Source organism: Neoarius graeffei, chromosome 1, assembly GCF_027579695.1.
Source record: "Neoarius graeffei isolate fNeoGra1 chromosome 1, fNeoGra1.pri, whole genome shotgun sequence".
Lineage (NCBI taxonomy): Eukaryota > Metazoa > Chordata > Actinopteri > Siluriformes > Ariidae > Neoarius > Neoarius graeffei.
Window position 1 is genome coordinate 113068181 of NC_083569.1, and position 16554 is coordinate 113084734.

At 41.0% G+C, this 16554-nt stretch overlaps 1 protein-coding gene across 1 annotated transcript in view; it reads left to right on the forward strand.

Annotated features, from left to right (window-relative positions):
• Nucleotides 1-16554, forward strand: part of LOC132885941 (uncharacterized) — a 450234-nt gene that overhangs the window by 253204 nt on the left and 180476 nt on the right. The gene's annotated exons all lie outside the window — the stretch shown is intronic.

Consider the following 16554-nt stretch of genomic DNA (forward strand, 5'->3'; position numbering starts at 1 on the left):
TGTTCCGAGTAATGGATGAAGGAGTTATTTCGGTGTATGTCATGGTTGGGTTTGGTGTAGTGTCACGTCGGTATTGATTACCGTACAGTCCTGATAGTCATCACTGGTATTTGTCCAAGTCCTCGATGTTCCGTATGACCAGAACTCTCACCTCCTCCGGTGTCCCATTCAGCTTGATGAAAACTTTTGCAGTTGGTGATCCATGTAGATTGAATTTTATTTTCTTTCTTCAGTTGTTGTGCTTTTCTGGCGATGTCAGCATTGCATTTTGCCAGGTGCTCATTGATGTAGACGTTTGTCCCTTTCAGTTTCCTTCCTTGTTTCAGTAGTGTAGCTTTATGTTTCCGGCTGATGAATCTCATGATGACGTGTATTGATAATTTTCCCACGGCCTTAGTGGACTAGTTCTCCTTGTCTCTCCTGGGTAGAATGTGGCAGGCCTCGACGTTGTTACAATCAATATCGATTCCCTTTGATTGTAGGAATGCCGACACTTGTTGCTCCACGGAGTTGCTGCCCAGTTCATCAGATTCCCCCTCCCTTGTCACTGCTTTTGCATATGACCGGGGTTTAATCTGGATCCCAGTGACTATGATGTCGTTCATCCTGGTGTACTGTTCTAAATCAGCAACTCTGCTCTCCAGGTGGGCGAGACGCCGGTCCTTCTTGGTGTTCTGCAGCCTGAGTGACTTTACTTCCGTCACCAGCTCCATGATGGTTTTCTGTTGCTGTTTAATAACAGAAACCTCTTCTGCCAGAAAGTCGAGTGACTTTTTAATGTCCTCGCCTTCCTCGGCTGTAAAGTTCTTTTTTGGTGGCATAATTCACCAATAAAGCCATCCAATTCGGTAAAATGTTTGGAGAGTCCTTTCCTCACCTCACTGCCTTTCCGAAATTTCCCGCCAGAGGAAGTGACATGTGTCTGCGTGGGTTTCCTCGAAGCTTTCTACTTCTTTAGATAACTGCAGGGAACTTGCATGTCGATTTTCTTCAGCCCTTCTCATCAGAAGACACTTCTGTCGAGGTGTTAACTTCCGTGGACGACCTGGATGTCTCTGTGAGATGGTTGCAGTTCCATCTTTCTTAAATTTTTGGACCACTTTTGCTACAGTATTCTGACTGATAAGTAAAGCTTTCCTGATCTTCTTGTAGCCTTCACCTTTGTGGTGGAAAGAAATTATTTTCTTTGGGGAATTCTGAAGAGACAAGTTGAGCATCACTCTCCATCCAGCATCCAGTCACGAAAAGAGGTCATTGCTGAAGAATGGAAAAAGATTGATGTTGCAAAATGTCACCAACTTGTTCATTCCATGCCTAGAGGACTTGGTGTTGTCATTAAAAATCATGGAGGCCATACAAAGTACTAGATGGAGTAGTTTTTGTTGTGGGGTGTACTCATTTTTGCACCACCCTAATTTGAGTAAAACTGAAAAATGTGTAATCTAATCTAAGTTATATTATTAACCTTACTTTTTCCCCTTATAAGTTAAACAGATGTTATATTAAACTTTGTCTTGTCAACATTTTAGAAATTATTTGTGTTCATTGAGATATTGTTTAAAATGTTACTTTTCAAAGGGGGTGTACTCATTTACGCTGAGCACTGTATTTCCTCTTTGGCCTTCCTTGTTTTCATGTACCTGGCAGCTCCATCCTCAACATTCTCCTTCCAACATGCTCTGCATCTCTTCTCAGGATGTGCCCATACCATCTCAGTCTCATCTCTCTTAGCTTAATTCCCAAGCTCTCCACATGCGCCGTCCCTCTGATGTGTTCGTTCCTTATCCTGTCCAACCTTGTCACTCCCATCACAAACCTTAACATCCTCAACTCTGCCACCTCCAACTTTGCCTCCTGTCTCTTCGTTAAGGGTACGGTCTCTAATCCATACATCACAGCTGGTCTCACTACTGTCTTATACATCTTACCTTTCACTTTTGCTGGGACTTTCCTATCACAAATGACTCCCAAAATCCTTCTCCAACTGCTCCACCCTGCCTGCATTCTCTTTCTCACCTCACTCTCACAGCCCCCGTTTTCCTGCACAGTTGATCCCAGGTACTTGAATTCACCAACTTTCTTTACGTCTACTTCTTGCATCTTCACTACACTCTCATCCCCATTCTCACTGATGCACATGTATTCTGTTTTGCTACTGCTCACCTTCATTCCTCTTCGTTCCAGTGCATACCTCCATCTCTCCAAACCCAGCTCACTCTCCTTTCTACTTTCACCACATCACAATATCATCCACAAACATCATGTTCCACGGTGACTCTTGCCTCACTTTGTCCATCAAGCTATCCATCACTATGGCAAACAAGAAAGGACTCAAAGCAGATCCTTGATGAAGTCCCATCTTCACCTTGAACCATTCAGTCGTTCCAACTGCACACCTCACTGCTGTTTCACTGTTCTCATACATGTCTTGCACCACTCTAATATACTTCTCATTCACTCCACACTTTCTCATATAATACCATAACTCATCTCTCGGCACTCTATCGTATGCCTTCTCCAGATCTACAAACACACAATGTAGCTTTCTCTGGCCTTCCCTGTACTTCTCCATTAACATTCTTAAAGCAAAAATTGCATCCGACGTGCTCTTCCTTGGCATAAACCTGTGCTGCTGTTCACAGATTGCTTCTTCTCAATCTCACCTCCAATACCCTTTCCCATAGCTTCATGGTGTGGTTCATCAATTTTATCCCTCTGTAATTACTGCAGCTCTGCACATCTCCCTTATTCTTGTATATTGGGACTAGCACACTCTCTCCATTCATTCAGCATTTTCTCATTCTCTAGGATCTTATTAAACAATCTCCATTTATCCAGGCTTGGGACCAGCACCAAGAGTACACTTATGCACCCCCAGTGGTTGGATTACAGTTATTATTGCACCTACTGGTTAAAAATAGGAACTGCAACAAGCACTGGGGCACAGATTTCTCCCCCCCCAATGGTTGGGTTGCCAGATTGAGCTAGGTTAAGGAAAAGGATAGTGATTTTGTATTTCTATATTGGAATTTTCATGACACTGTTATTCATATCAAAAGCAGTATACAATTAAAGCATTGCTTGAAAGTACAGAAAATCATCATCGTTTAACTGAACGACTTCAACATTCATCAGGATCAGGAGGAAAGTTGAACACCAGACCTCAGCTTATATCTGTGTTTTCGCTGGTTATTTTCATTATCCAGTGTAGTAAGATTATTCTTCCTTGTCTCTCTTTCTTCTCTGGCCTGTTTCTGTTCAGTTTTGCACTGCAAAGTCTGACAAATTTCCATTATTTAAACCAATCTGTTTCAGCCTGGCAGCAGTGACCTGGTCCATGAGCTGGTACATTTATGAACACTGGCTATAGTGTAAGCACCATCAACACTTTAGTTTCACTAATTTCCACAGCAGGCTCTGAGTGGCATCACACTGCCAAGTCCATTAGTTTGGTTTTGTATGAAAATCCCAGGAATGCATTGGATTTTATTGGTTCAAATAATGGAAATTTTTTAAATGTAATCTTTTTTCTGGAAATGTTTTCTAAGAGTACAAATAAAACAATTTGTAACACAAGTCAAGAGTCAAGATAAACTTTATTATCCCCCAGGGGGAAACTCAAGTGGTCCATATTGCACATCTCCTCAAAACATACCAAAGACATAGACAGACAATAGACGTACCACATTAAAATAAATCCGTGATAAAAGGTGTGATGTAAGATAAAAACAATAAGAGATAAAAACTGTGCGCTAGATAAAATAAATAAAATGCATAAAAGGACATTTGTACAGATAAGTAAACTAAAGTGCAGCAGATGTTTTTGGTATGTTATTGTATAGTCTTATTGCTGTGAATACAAATGATTTGTAGTATCTTGCTGTCCTGATTGGCCTCTGCAGTAATCTGTTATTAGACCTGGTGCTTCTTAAAAACTTTGGGAACAGAGGATGTGATGGGTCAGTTAAAATTTGATCCATCTTTCTTAAAATAAGCTCATTGTACAGCTCAACTGCAGATGTCTGGTCCACATCAATAACCCGGCTGAATGATTTAATGATGCGCTGCAATTTTTTGTGGTCCTGTACGTGCATATTTCCATAGACGCAGATTAGCCCAAATGATAAAATAATCTGTAAAAGTGATTTATAAAACAATTGGAGAATACTGCAGTCTAATCTAAAATCTTTGAGTTTCCTAAGAAAGAACATCCTCTGTTGTAGCTTCTTACATTTGGTCTGTGCACACTGGTTAAAACACAATCTGTCGTCTATCTCTATTCCCAAATACTTGTAAGATGAGACCCGCTCTATCTGTTCGCCATTAATCTTGGATGGGGAGATAGGTATTCCTTTTTTGCTAAAATCTATCACCATTTCCTTTGTCTTTTTAACATTGACCAATAAAAAGTTGTCTGTACACCACCTAATAATAAAACCCTGAACCTCCCTTTCAAAACCTTCAACGGATAAGGTGTCAATGTAGGAAGCCCACCAGTGCTGTGTCATCGGCGTACTTAAAGGTATGAGCTGGGGAGGATGCCTGGCAGTCATTGGTGTACAGCGTGTATAAAATTGGTGAGAGAACGCAACCTTGCGGTGCTCCAGTATTAATTGTTTTCAGTGAGGAGATGTGGGAGTTAAATCTTACTTGCTGACTGCGTTCAGTTAAAAAAGCATTAATCCACAGTATGAGTCTGGGATTTACTCCTAGGTGTAAAAGCTTTCTCACCATCAAATGTGGTTGTATTGTGTTAAAAGCACTGCTAAAATCAATAAAAACAATTTTTACCAGACTCCTTGGGTGTTCAAGATGCTCATACACGTTGTTGGTCAAGGTAAGGAGCGCATCTTCGAACCCCCCCCCCCCCCCCCCCCCCCCCCCCTTGGCACGGTAAGCAAACTGATTGGGGTCTAAAGAATGTGATACCTCAGAGAGAAAAGTTGGTTTAGAACGATTTTTTAAAAACACTTCATTACAGTGGATGTGAGTGCAACAGGGCGCAAGTCATTAAGTTCCCTGGGTCTGTTGTTTTTAGGCACTGGCACTATTGAAGATCGTTTCCAAAGACTGGGGACCACACCAGTGTCAAGGGGCCATTGGAAAAGCCTTTGGAAGGGCTGTGCCAGCTCATTTGCACACATTTTAAAAGTTCTGTTGCTGATACCATCAGGCCCAGTAGCCTTACGTGGATTTATGCGTCTAAAAAAGGATTTTACCTTATCAACAGAAATGTCCATACTTGCACCCTCCATACCCCTCACTTCCATGCTAATCAAATGCTGCTCTGTTTTAAAATCATGTAATAATAAGTTTAATTTATATAGCGCCTTTCAAGAAACCCAAGGACGCTTTACAATAATAGACAAATAAATAAAAAATAAAGGGAAAAAAATAATAAATAAATGAATAAATAATAAAAAGTAAAAAGTCCACCAAGTAGGGGTCAGGATGTAATTCCCATGGTGTAGCACCCACAGTCCCACCGAAAGGCGCATGAAAACGAGTCCCACATCTCCAGCACAGCCGCCGCGACGCCGCCAGCCACATCGCCCGAACACCACGCTGTGGATCCACAAAGTGAGCAGAGAAGCTCCGCCACACAGAGTGCTGGTGTGTCCCAAACCGCCTGCACAGCCACCGCGACGCCACCGAGCAACATCGCTCAGAACATCACGTCAAGCATTAAAGCGCAGAGCGCTGGACAACCACGAATACTAAATGAGCAACGAGCTCACTGCAGTCCACAGCTGGGAGCACAGGCATCGCCCACAGCGAACCAAGGCCTGGAGGGAACCGACGCCCAAAACTGGGTCCGGAGCTACACCACCACCGGCGGACAAAACACACAAACAAACATCAAACTACACAAACACAGAAAAAATAAATAAATAAAAATTAAAAAAGAAAATAAAAATAAAATACAAAAGCTCTGGTGAGAAGCGGCAGTCAGAATACGCACGACGTACTCTCAACCGGAAACGGAAATGGGGAAAAAAAACCCCTACAATAAAACCTACATATGTGTCAAACCTACAATAAAAATCATTTAACTCATTGGCCATGTCGAGCTCATTGTCTACTGCCATCAGATGGTTCTTAGGCTTGTAACCTGTAATTGTCTGTACCTCCTGCCATGCTCTTCTAGGGTCACTGTTGAAAAAAACCTTCAAGTTTGCGTTTATACGTGGATTTACAGTCTTTAATCAGGTTTTTGATCTTTTTCTGTACAGTTTTTTTTTTTTTTTTTTTTTTTGTCTTCTGTAGTTCCACCCGATTTAAATAGACTCTTCTTCTGATTGAGAAGTTGCTTTAATTCCGGAGTCACCCAGGGTTTATTATTGGGGAACATTTTAATAGTCCTTTTGGGTATGATTGTGTCCTCACAGAATTGTATATGTCTGGCAATGGCAAACGCTGCATCGTTGACGTCATCTGTTCCATCTGTTATTACATTCCAATCCGTGGTCGCAAGGCAATCCTGAAGTGCGCCAGTCACGGTAGCAGTCCAGCATTTAACGTCCAGTTTTTTAACTTTCTCACGCCTGAGCCTGGGTACATAGGCAGGGCTTAATTTAATCATATTATGGTCTGAGTTCCCTAGACCGGGTAGTGCTTTAGAGTAAAAGGCATCCGGTATGTTACCATAACAGTGGTCAAGGCAGGTTTTATCGCGAGTGGGACAAGTGACATATTGCTGGTACGTGGGTAAAAGTTCCTTTAGAGTGCAAAGGTTGAAGTCTCCCATTATGAAATTAGCTGCATCAGGAGCCTCTGTCTCTGCCTGCGACACCAGTTCATGAAGCAGAGTGGCAGCAGCCTGTGTGTCGGCTGAGGGTGCAATAGAAAAAGTCTAATTTGGTGTATTTCCCGAGGCAAGTGATCGGGCCTCAGGCACAGCGAAAGCAATTCAATGTCTGTGCAAACTTTGTGCTCTGTTGTTATGTGTGCAGGGTAACAATACTTTATTGTTCACAAACACACACGCCCCCACCTCTCTTTTTCCCGGAGTTTTGATTGCAGTCCATTCCCACCAGCATGAAGCCCTCCAGGTCAACTGATGAGTCGGGGTCTGTGTCCGTGAGCCAGCTCTCAGTCAAGCAGATGAGGCAGGATTGCCGGTAGTCCGAAAGGTATTGGCTGCTGGCTCACAGCTCATCCACCTTGTTCCTTAATCTTTGGACATTGCCCAGCATGATCGATGGAAGTGGTTGTCGGTAGGGTTGCCTTTTAATCCGCCCCCGGATACCACCTTTCCTTCCGCGTTTCCTTGCTTTAGAGTTCTTACTTTTGACACAATCGAGTGATAGCAGCGATGTGTCATCCAAGCGAGGGAGTGCAAGAGAAGGTCTGAGATTCAGCAGAAATTCCCTTGTGTAGGTGATGCGATTTGCTCGGCCATCATGCGTATTTGAGTTGTAGCCAACTGCATGTCTGACAACAACTAGAAAAGTGATCAAGCTCACCAGTAGAACGACTGAGTTTAGTTTCATTTTGTAGCTTACACGTTGACGGTTCAGGAACTTAAATGGTTGCTGTTTTTGTTGCGTATAAAAGACACACGATTTAAAACAAACAAAACAGGTAAGAGGAGACGCACAACAGACCGTGTCGCCGCTCGCGCATGCGCCACAGACTCCATGCAGACACGTAGCTAAGACAAGTAGAGTGTGCGTGTTCTTAATTTTTCAAATGTTAGTAATGTTAAGATTAAATAATTTCTAATACATACACTAAGTAACACAATAGGCACTGTGTGAAAACCACTTAATGTTCAGCATTAATTTTGGAAACGTGCAGAAAAAACCCTGCTGATTAATTCCTGAGTATGAATCATTTCACCCAAGTCATTAAACTAGAAAGGCACTCGGCAGAGGGCATACCTCTGGCGTGTGCGCACGCACACGTATAGACTTGCACTGTAAAACCTATACAATTCCCAGCCACTTTATTAGAAATGAAGTTGTGGTCAGAATTTTACAAAATACCTTTTCTTTTTTTGTGGCAGAATGATTGTATAACTTTCATAGAAAAAAAAAATTATTTGGTGCACTACTTTTAATTTATTTGGGGATTTTTGAAATCAACACACAGTCAAAAATATATATATACACAACACTCTCATATTTGGTTAAATGTCCCTTAGGAAGTTTCACCTTGATCAGACACTTTTGGTCGCCATCAACAAGCTTGTGGCAGAATTCTGGTTGGATATTTGACCACTCTTCCTGGCAGAATTGGTTGAGTTCAAGTTGCTTTGTATGTTTCCAGCAAAACCCCAACTTTTAAATATATTTTTGATAGGGTTGAGGTCAGGACTTGCTTAAAGCTTAATGTTAGCTTGCTTTATCCGTTCCACAACCAGATCTGATGTGTGTTTGGGGTCATTGTCCTGTTGGAACACCCAACTCTGTTCAAGCTTCTGATGATCTGAGGTTATGCTGAAGAACTCTGAGGTAGATCACAGATGTTGGCTTTTGAACATTGTGCTAGTAACAGTCTGGATGGTCCTAATCCTCTTCAGCCTGCAGGACGTAACATCCATGATTTCTAAAAACAGTTCTTGTCAGACCACAGCATGTATATGTATGTATGTCCAATTAGACACAAATGAACTCTGAAGGTGTTAATTCAACACTGGGGAATTTGCTGTGTAGTCATATCCTTTATTCAATCATGCTGGTTTTTAATGTTGTGCCGCCCGAGGGATCAAAGGTCACAGGGTTTTATATTGGTTTTCGGCCTTGCCCCTTATATACAGAGATTTCTCTGGAGTCTCTGAACCTTTTGATGATGATATTTTCAGCAGCCCGAACTCTTTTAGAAACTATGTTGTAGGATTTCTGTGTAAACTACTCAAAACCTGCTATGATATAGAGAGACCGTGCACCTGGTCCGCCGTCCGATCTTGCGCGTGCCATCAAACTTAGCGCACTGACTTTATTATAAATCATCTCATCTCTCATCTCATTATCTCTAGCCGCTTTATCCTGTTCTACAGGGTCGCAGGCAAGCTGGAGCCTATCCCAGCTGACTACGGGCGAAAGGCGGGGTACACCCTGGACAAGTCGCCAGGTCATCATTATAAATCATATTTATCATAAATGTATGTGTTGTGAATAATAGTTTCATGATTTCACTTTTTTATTGTTAAAAGTGGGCGGTACCTCGCATGGGTTTTCCTGTTCGTGCTGACCCCTTTGGGTGACGTTACCTTTTTTCCTTTTTGTAAATTATTGTAAATTTTTGTGTAATTTATTATGTATTTCATACGGTTAATGTTCCCAATAAAGCTGAAAAAAAATATGGATTGTCTATGGTGAAATCCCGAAATCCCTTGCGATTGTATGTTGAGAAACGTTCTTAAACTGTTGGACTGTTTGTCCATGCAGTTTTTCACAAAGTGGTGAACCTTGCCCCATCCTTGCTTGTGAATGACGGAGCCTTTCCAATTACGAGTTCACTTCTTTACCTGTAGAACGTTCCAGGCAGGAGGTTTTTTTTTGGAACACTCTACATCTGTCCCTCTCTTTTGTTGCCGCTGTCCCAACTTTTTTGGAATGTATTGCTAATCTATTGAATCTGGAAATCTCTGATTTCATTTCTACAAATGAAACATACACTGTAATTAAATCCTTACAGAAGTTCAGATGATTAAGACGAGGATATCTGGATGAATGACAGAAAAAAAGATGCCTTTGGCAAGAATGTTTTACTGTGGCTTAATTTCAACTTAAACTGACAAAGAATTGCTTTGCCAACATTATATTAGCTATTTTTGAAATATTGGGTGGTTAAAGCTTGCAGCTGCAGAAAAATCATAATATTCATTTCCCTAAAAAAAAATTGTGAACATTTGGTTCAATACTAACAAAGTACCAAATTTTCATGTCTGTATCAAGAAGTACCAAAACTATTTACTCATACTCAGTCTGAAACAATGCCATTGATGCATCTATAGTTTGTCAAATAAAATTATTTATAGTGGTGTTTAAAATGTCTCTTTCTACCTCTGTACACTTGAGAATTACTACGTCCTTTGTTTTTTTAACCTACCTACATACACGTACATATTTTATTACAGAGAGACCTAAAGCTGTGGTGTCCATAAAGCCTGATACACATGTGTTCATTGGAGAGTGTGTTACTCTCAGATGTAACACACAGGAAGGAGGAGATTCTCAGAGGTCATACAGCTGGTATAAAAACAAAGATCCACTCTCCACAGAGGGAGGACATGTAGTCTACAGAGTCCACACAAACCAGGAGTTGTTTCTCTGGTCTGTTGGTGACTCTGACCGTGGTTCCTACACCTCCCAGATAGCAGAGGGTCGTTGATTCGACGTGGAATCATCGGCATGTTCTTCGACCTATACGCCGTCGAATCACCGTCGATCACCGACGTTGATTCAACACCGCTTTGCTCATACGAGTTTCCGTTGAAACGACGTTGAAAAGTGGCTGGTGGCCGACAGAGAATAGACCCCCTTTCACCCTTTATTCAACTACGTATTTCGTTCGATTTATAGTTGAATTTTCGGCGATGATTCATCCAACTTTACTTCCTGTTTTATGTACAACAGGAAGGCTACAAATTAAGCAAAACAGGCTAAATTAAACTAGCTAACAATAAAGCATTGGGGCTCTTGCCTAGGATGAACACACACATGCATACTTCAACCATGAAAGTGAAACTTAATTTATATCAATGTGCGTAGGCTACGTCCTGTTTAATGTACAACAGGATATAAAAATGCATGCAACAATGCACCTCTCCTAATGTTTGTCAAGCTATCTAATGAGGCATAACTTTTAACATTTATAAGGAACAGAACACACTTGAACAAGTTCTTAGAAACATTTTATGATTTATTTATAATTGTGGCCTATTCCTCCTGCGGCGCAGACCTGTACATGGAAACAGAAAAACATAACCAAAATTAATTTGATGCAGCATTGATAAAGAAAGTCAGCAGTAGGCTATGGGTTTCTAAATGCCACCCTACCTCATTATTTGGACATGGGGAAAAACTATATTTAAAATCCAAAGAGGGATGGAGGGAGGAAAATTAAAACAAAAGAAAGAAATGAAATATAGAGTAGAGAATATTTGATAAAATTAAGGATGTTTTTATTCAGTAAACATTTAAAAAAATGTTCTACAACACTCTAGCCTAGTGACTTACCAGTAACAAAATAGACTTGAAGTATTCAGATCCGCTCTGCGTAAAGCAGCTAAATCCTCTCTCTGTCTCCTGGCAGAAAGCTCCTTGGTTTGCTTGTGTCTCAATCACAGCTGGTATTCTGTAGAAAGACTTCTTTTCACCTTTCCCATCAGCTTTGTTAGAACCCTAACACAGCACAAAAGTTTACCATTGTAGGTTTATGATGAACCAAGTGCCTCGTGGATTCACATACCGCGCGCTGCCGTCATTTCCCCCAAATCACGAGTTTGTTGGTCTTCCAATGTGGCGCAGGGTTTGTTTACTTCCGGTTTCGGGTGACGTCAGTGAAAGGGGTCTAATGGGGGCATTACCGCCACCCACTGGATTGGGGTGTAAAGCAGTTTGAACAAAACGTGTAAACATAAACATAGGAGAAATGAACCCGTTTTTCTAACTCGTCCTCACTTAGTATACTTTTCTTTTTTGATTAGTCTGGATTTGATATTGTAAATTTAAATGTGAATCAATGTATATTCATCGGACATGAACAAATGAATAAATCTTGAGTAATCTTGAGGCGTGTGTGTCCAGGGCGCGGTGTCGCGGGGGGGGATCGAACGAACCCTCCGATCCCCCCTGGCTACGGGCCAGTTGCTCATCCTACCAATGTTGAAAACTGGCCGGCAAAAGTGACGATGGTTCAACGTCGTATATTCAACCTTCTCTGACGGTCGACAGATCAACCTTTACCCACGTTGATTCAACGGTGATAAATCGACCCTCTCAGACGGCGGAGAAATCGACGTTTCACGGCGCCGTTTCAACGTTGATTTTCTGACGTACGACGGAAACCGACCATTCTGACCAAAACTCTACGTCGTTTCAACGACCCTCTGCTATCGGGGCTGCAGAGGACAGGATTCAGAGATCAGTGATGAGATAAGATAGCCTTTTATTATCCCACAAGGGGAAATTTACATTGTTACAGCAGCAAAATATATAAAGAGAAAAAGATAAGGCAGTGAAGGAGGAGTGCAAAAGTACCAAGTATACAAAAAAGGATATTATATATAGGAAATAAACTACAAAATTTAGAGAGAAAAAAATTTAATTTGTATAAATTAACAGGTTTGCAGAAATATAGTTAACATAAGTGTATTACATAGGTTGAATAAACTACGTGATACACGGGCGGCACGGTGGCGTAGTGGTTAGCACAGTCGCCTCACAGCAAGAAGGTTCTGGGTTCGAACCCAGCAGCCGGCGAGGGCCTTTCTGTGTGGAGTTTGCATGTTCTCCCTGTGTCTGCGTGGGTCCAAAGTCCAAAGACATGCAGGTTAGGCTAATTGGTGGCTCTAAATTGACCGTGAGTGTGAATGGTTGTCTGTGTCTGTGACCTGCGATGATCTGGCAACTTGTCCAGGGTGCACCCCGCCTCTCACCCATAGTCAGCTGGGATAGGCTCCAGCTTGCCTGCAACCCTGTAGGACAGGATAAGCGGCTGCAGATAATGGATGGATGGATACTCTAGCTGTAAAAACACAGTAATTAATACAAACCCAAGTCAGAAAATGTTGGGATGGTATGTTGAAATTGAAATTAAAACAAAACAATAATTTGTAAATAAATTTGACCTGCATTGTACTTGAAAGGAAACAAAAGCACATTTATTATTATTGTTTGTTTTTCCTCAAAATAAACACTTATTTTGATTTGTGGAACACATCCAAAAATTTGGGACAGTAAAGCATTTACCACTTTGTAATATTGCCATTCATTCTCTCAACACTTACAAGATGTTTATGGATGGAAGACACCAAGTGATGAAGCGTTTCAGGTGTTATTTTGTTCTGTTCTTCCTGCAAACAGGTCTTAAGGTGTGCAACAGTACAGGGTCATCACTGTCATACTTTCCACTTCTAAATTCTCCACGCATTCTCTATTGGGGACAGAGGGGACACTCCCTCTTCTTCCATAGCCACGCCTTTGTAATGTGAGCAGAATGTATTGTCTTGTTGAAATCTCCCTGGAAAAGATGTCATCTTGAAGGCAGCAGATTTTGCTCCAAAATCTCAGTGTACTTTTCAGCATTAATGCTCAATCACAGAAGTGTAAGTTACCTTTGTCAAGGGCACTGACACAACCCCATACCATGACACACCCTGGCTTTTGGACTTGTTCCTGGTAACAATCTGGATGGTCCAGAGCACACAGTCTCCATTTCTTTCAAAAAAGACCTGGAAGACTGATTCGTCTGACCATAATACACGTTTCCACTGTGTGATGGTCCATCCCAGACACCTTTGAGCCCAGAGAAGTTGATGGCTCTTCTGGACACAGTTAACATAAGGCTTCCTTTTTGGGCAGTGAAATTTTAACTGGTATTTGTGAATGTAACTCTGTATTGTAGCTTGACAAAGGTTTGCCAAAGTAATCCCGACCCCATGTGGTTCTATCAGCGACAGATGAATGGCAGTTCTTGATGCAGTGCTGTGTGAGGGATCGGACATCACGGGTGTTTAGGATAGGCTTGAGCCTTGACCCTTTACACACCAAAATTCCTCCAGATTCATTGACTCATTTAATGATATGATGCACCATAGAGGGTGAAATATCAAAATCCCTTCCTGTCTTCCTTTGAGAAACATTGTTTTGAAACATTTCAGTCATTTTCTCACACATTTCTTTACAAACTAGAGATCCTCGGCCCATCTTTGCTCCTCAAATACTCAGCCTTTCCTGGATACTGGTTTTGTCCCAAATCATGATTACAATCACCTGTTGACATCACCTGTTTCAAATCACATAATTATTGAATTGTTTTCCCTCATTACTAGCCCTAAATTGCCTCGTCCCAACTTTTTTAGAATGTGTTGCAGGCCTGAAACACAGGAATGGATGTATATTAACAAATTAAATGAAGTTGGCCAAGCAAACATGAAATATCTTGGGTTCATTCTGTCTGCAATGAAATACAAGACAAAGTAAATTTAGAAATCACTGATTTTTTTTTTTTTCATTTTCCATTTTCCAACTTTTTTTTTCAGATTTGGGGTTGGATATGTCACGTTATAATATGCAGTATATATGTTTATAAACAAACATCTGAACTCCATCAAGTGTTGTAAAGTCATATTGATTTTGTTGAATAAAGCAATTTTCATAAACTATGATAGAAAAGGTAATGAGAGTTAAACACAAATTCACTGTAATGAAAACATGGGTTTAATGTGTTTTAAATAAAAATCATACCTCTGTACCTGGCCCAAGATGTAATCGGAATCAGAATATTTCATTTCAACTTTTTGCAGATTCTTCCAAATTATTGTGTTTAAATAAAAATAGTACCTCTGTACCTGGTCCAAGATATCATCTGAATCAGAATATTTCATTTTGTTTCAACGTTTGTAAATTCTTCAATATTATTCTGATGTTGCATATATCACAGAAACTCAGATGTGTAGTTCCACTCATCTAACATCTTGATGTAATTCGTAATTATTTATAACATTTCCTGACTGTGTATTTGGTCTTTTGTAGTTACTCTGTGACTCGGTGACCAGGGCTTTGTAAAATAAAGTGCTTCTGTAAGAAACCATAACTACTGACAAATCACTTTCATCACATTCACACAAACTGGAACTGCTCACATCACGATCACCACTTATTGCTGATATAGCTGTTTTTCACAGCCCTGTTCTGCTTCCTTTTACCAGTGACAGAAACATGAGTGTAAGAGTGAATCATAATGTATATGGTTCATAAAGACTCCAGCCGACATTATCCAGTTCAGTTTGGAAACAGATCATACCTGTTCATAAATATACATTTAAAAAAAAATTATTTTGTTGTTGATAAAAACATGTTTTGGAGATTAGATGATAAATGTTCCACTGTTCTGAAATCATCATGATAGTTTAGATCTTGTATTATTGTTCTACAGCGAGCTCGAAACCTATAGCATGAATGAATCCTGATAAACAGGTGTTCAGTGGAGACGCCGTCACTCTGAGATGTGACATACAAGATGAAAGTGTCTCTAGCTGGCAGTATAACTGGTATAAAGATCCTTCACACAGTCGTGTCAGTAGTGAACAGGTGTACACAATCAGTGGTGTTAAAGTGACCCACACAGGTAACTACACCTGTAGAGGAGCAGAGAGAGGAGGCTCACGCTCATCACACTTCAGTGATGCTGTTACACTGGAAGATGTGGGTGTGTGAGTTTGCTTGAGTGAGACATTAAAATGTGCAATTAGATATTCTTAGATTCTCATTATTAAATAAACCTACAAATTAACAATTTTGTATTTCCTGTGTAACAGAGAGACCACGGCCAGTACTGAGTGCATCTCCACAGAGCTGGCTGACTGAAGGAGACTCAGTGACTCTAAGCTGTGAGGTTACAGGCTCCTCTACAGACTGGACATTCAGCTGGTATACAACTGTTCCCTACAGATCCGGATTAACTCAAATAACAAATAGTCGTGGCTATAGCATGTCTGTGGAGCTCCTCTCAGACAGCAGCAGAGGATCTGGAGGCAAATACACTCTCAGTCCTGCTGCTCTGAAACACACAGGAGTTTATATGTGCAGAGGAGAGAGAGGAGAACCAGCCTCTCTCACACAGTACAGCAATCCACAGCCTCTATGGATCACTGGTGAGGAACATGAACAATGGGTTTGGGTTAAAGTTTCTGACTGCAAAGTTGAATTCTGGGTAAAATGTTCTATTTCTATTGCTGTTGGAATTTTGAGATGCTTTGTTGCTGCACACACTGTGTCTCCTATGTGTAAATGTTTTGCCGAGATAAAATACGTCCCGCATTTTACGATTCCGGAGATCGCTGAAGCAAGTGAGCAACAATATCACATGACCACCGTGGGGCGTGTTGGACCTACTTTTAACCAAAACAAGTCGGTGTGGGCAAACATGGTGGACTCGGCTCTCCTGCCAGCTAAAATCCAGCGGAAATGAAAAGGAAAGCCTGCCTAGTGAGTGTAACTGCAAGATAGAGCAAGGTTAGATGACGTGTCATTTTTCTGGACAGATAACTAAATCATTCTAGCTAGCGTTTAGCTATCTTAGCCTTAGAACCCATGAGCTCGACTCCACGGTAGTGTGTATCGAGTTATGCACCTAATGTTTTGATCTTACAGAGAAAGAAACAATAACACAAAAGCAGTAACATAGAAAAGATATATTTGTCTTTTTTTTCACGGATCTTTTCGTGAAGGTCAACCACAAATTACATCCCTGTGACTCAAAACTCTCCGAGGTCGATGCAGTGTCACAATGTTTTCTGCGCATCACCATCCTGGTGTGACGCAGTTCCATAGTTATGCTAACTGGTTAAAGCTCCCCGCATTCAGCTGTTTCCTGTTTCTG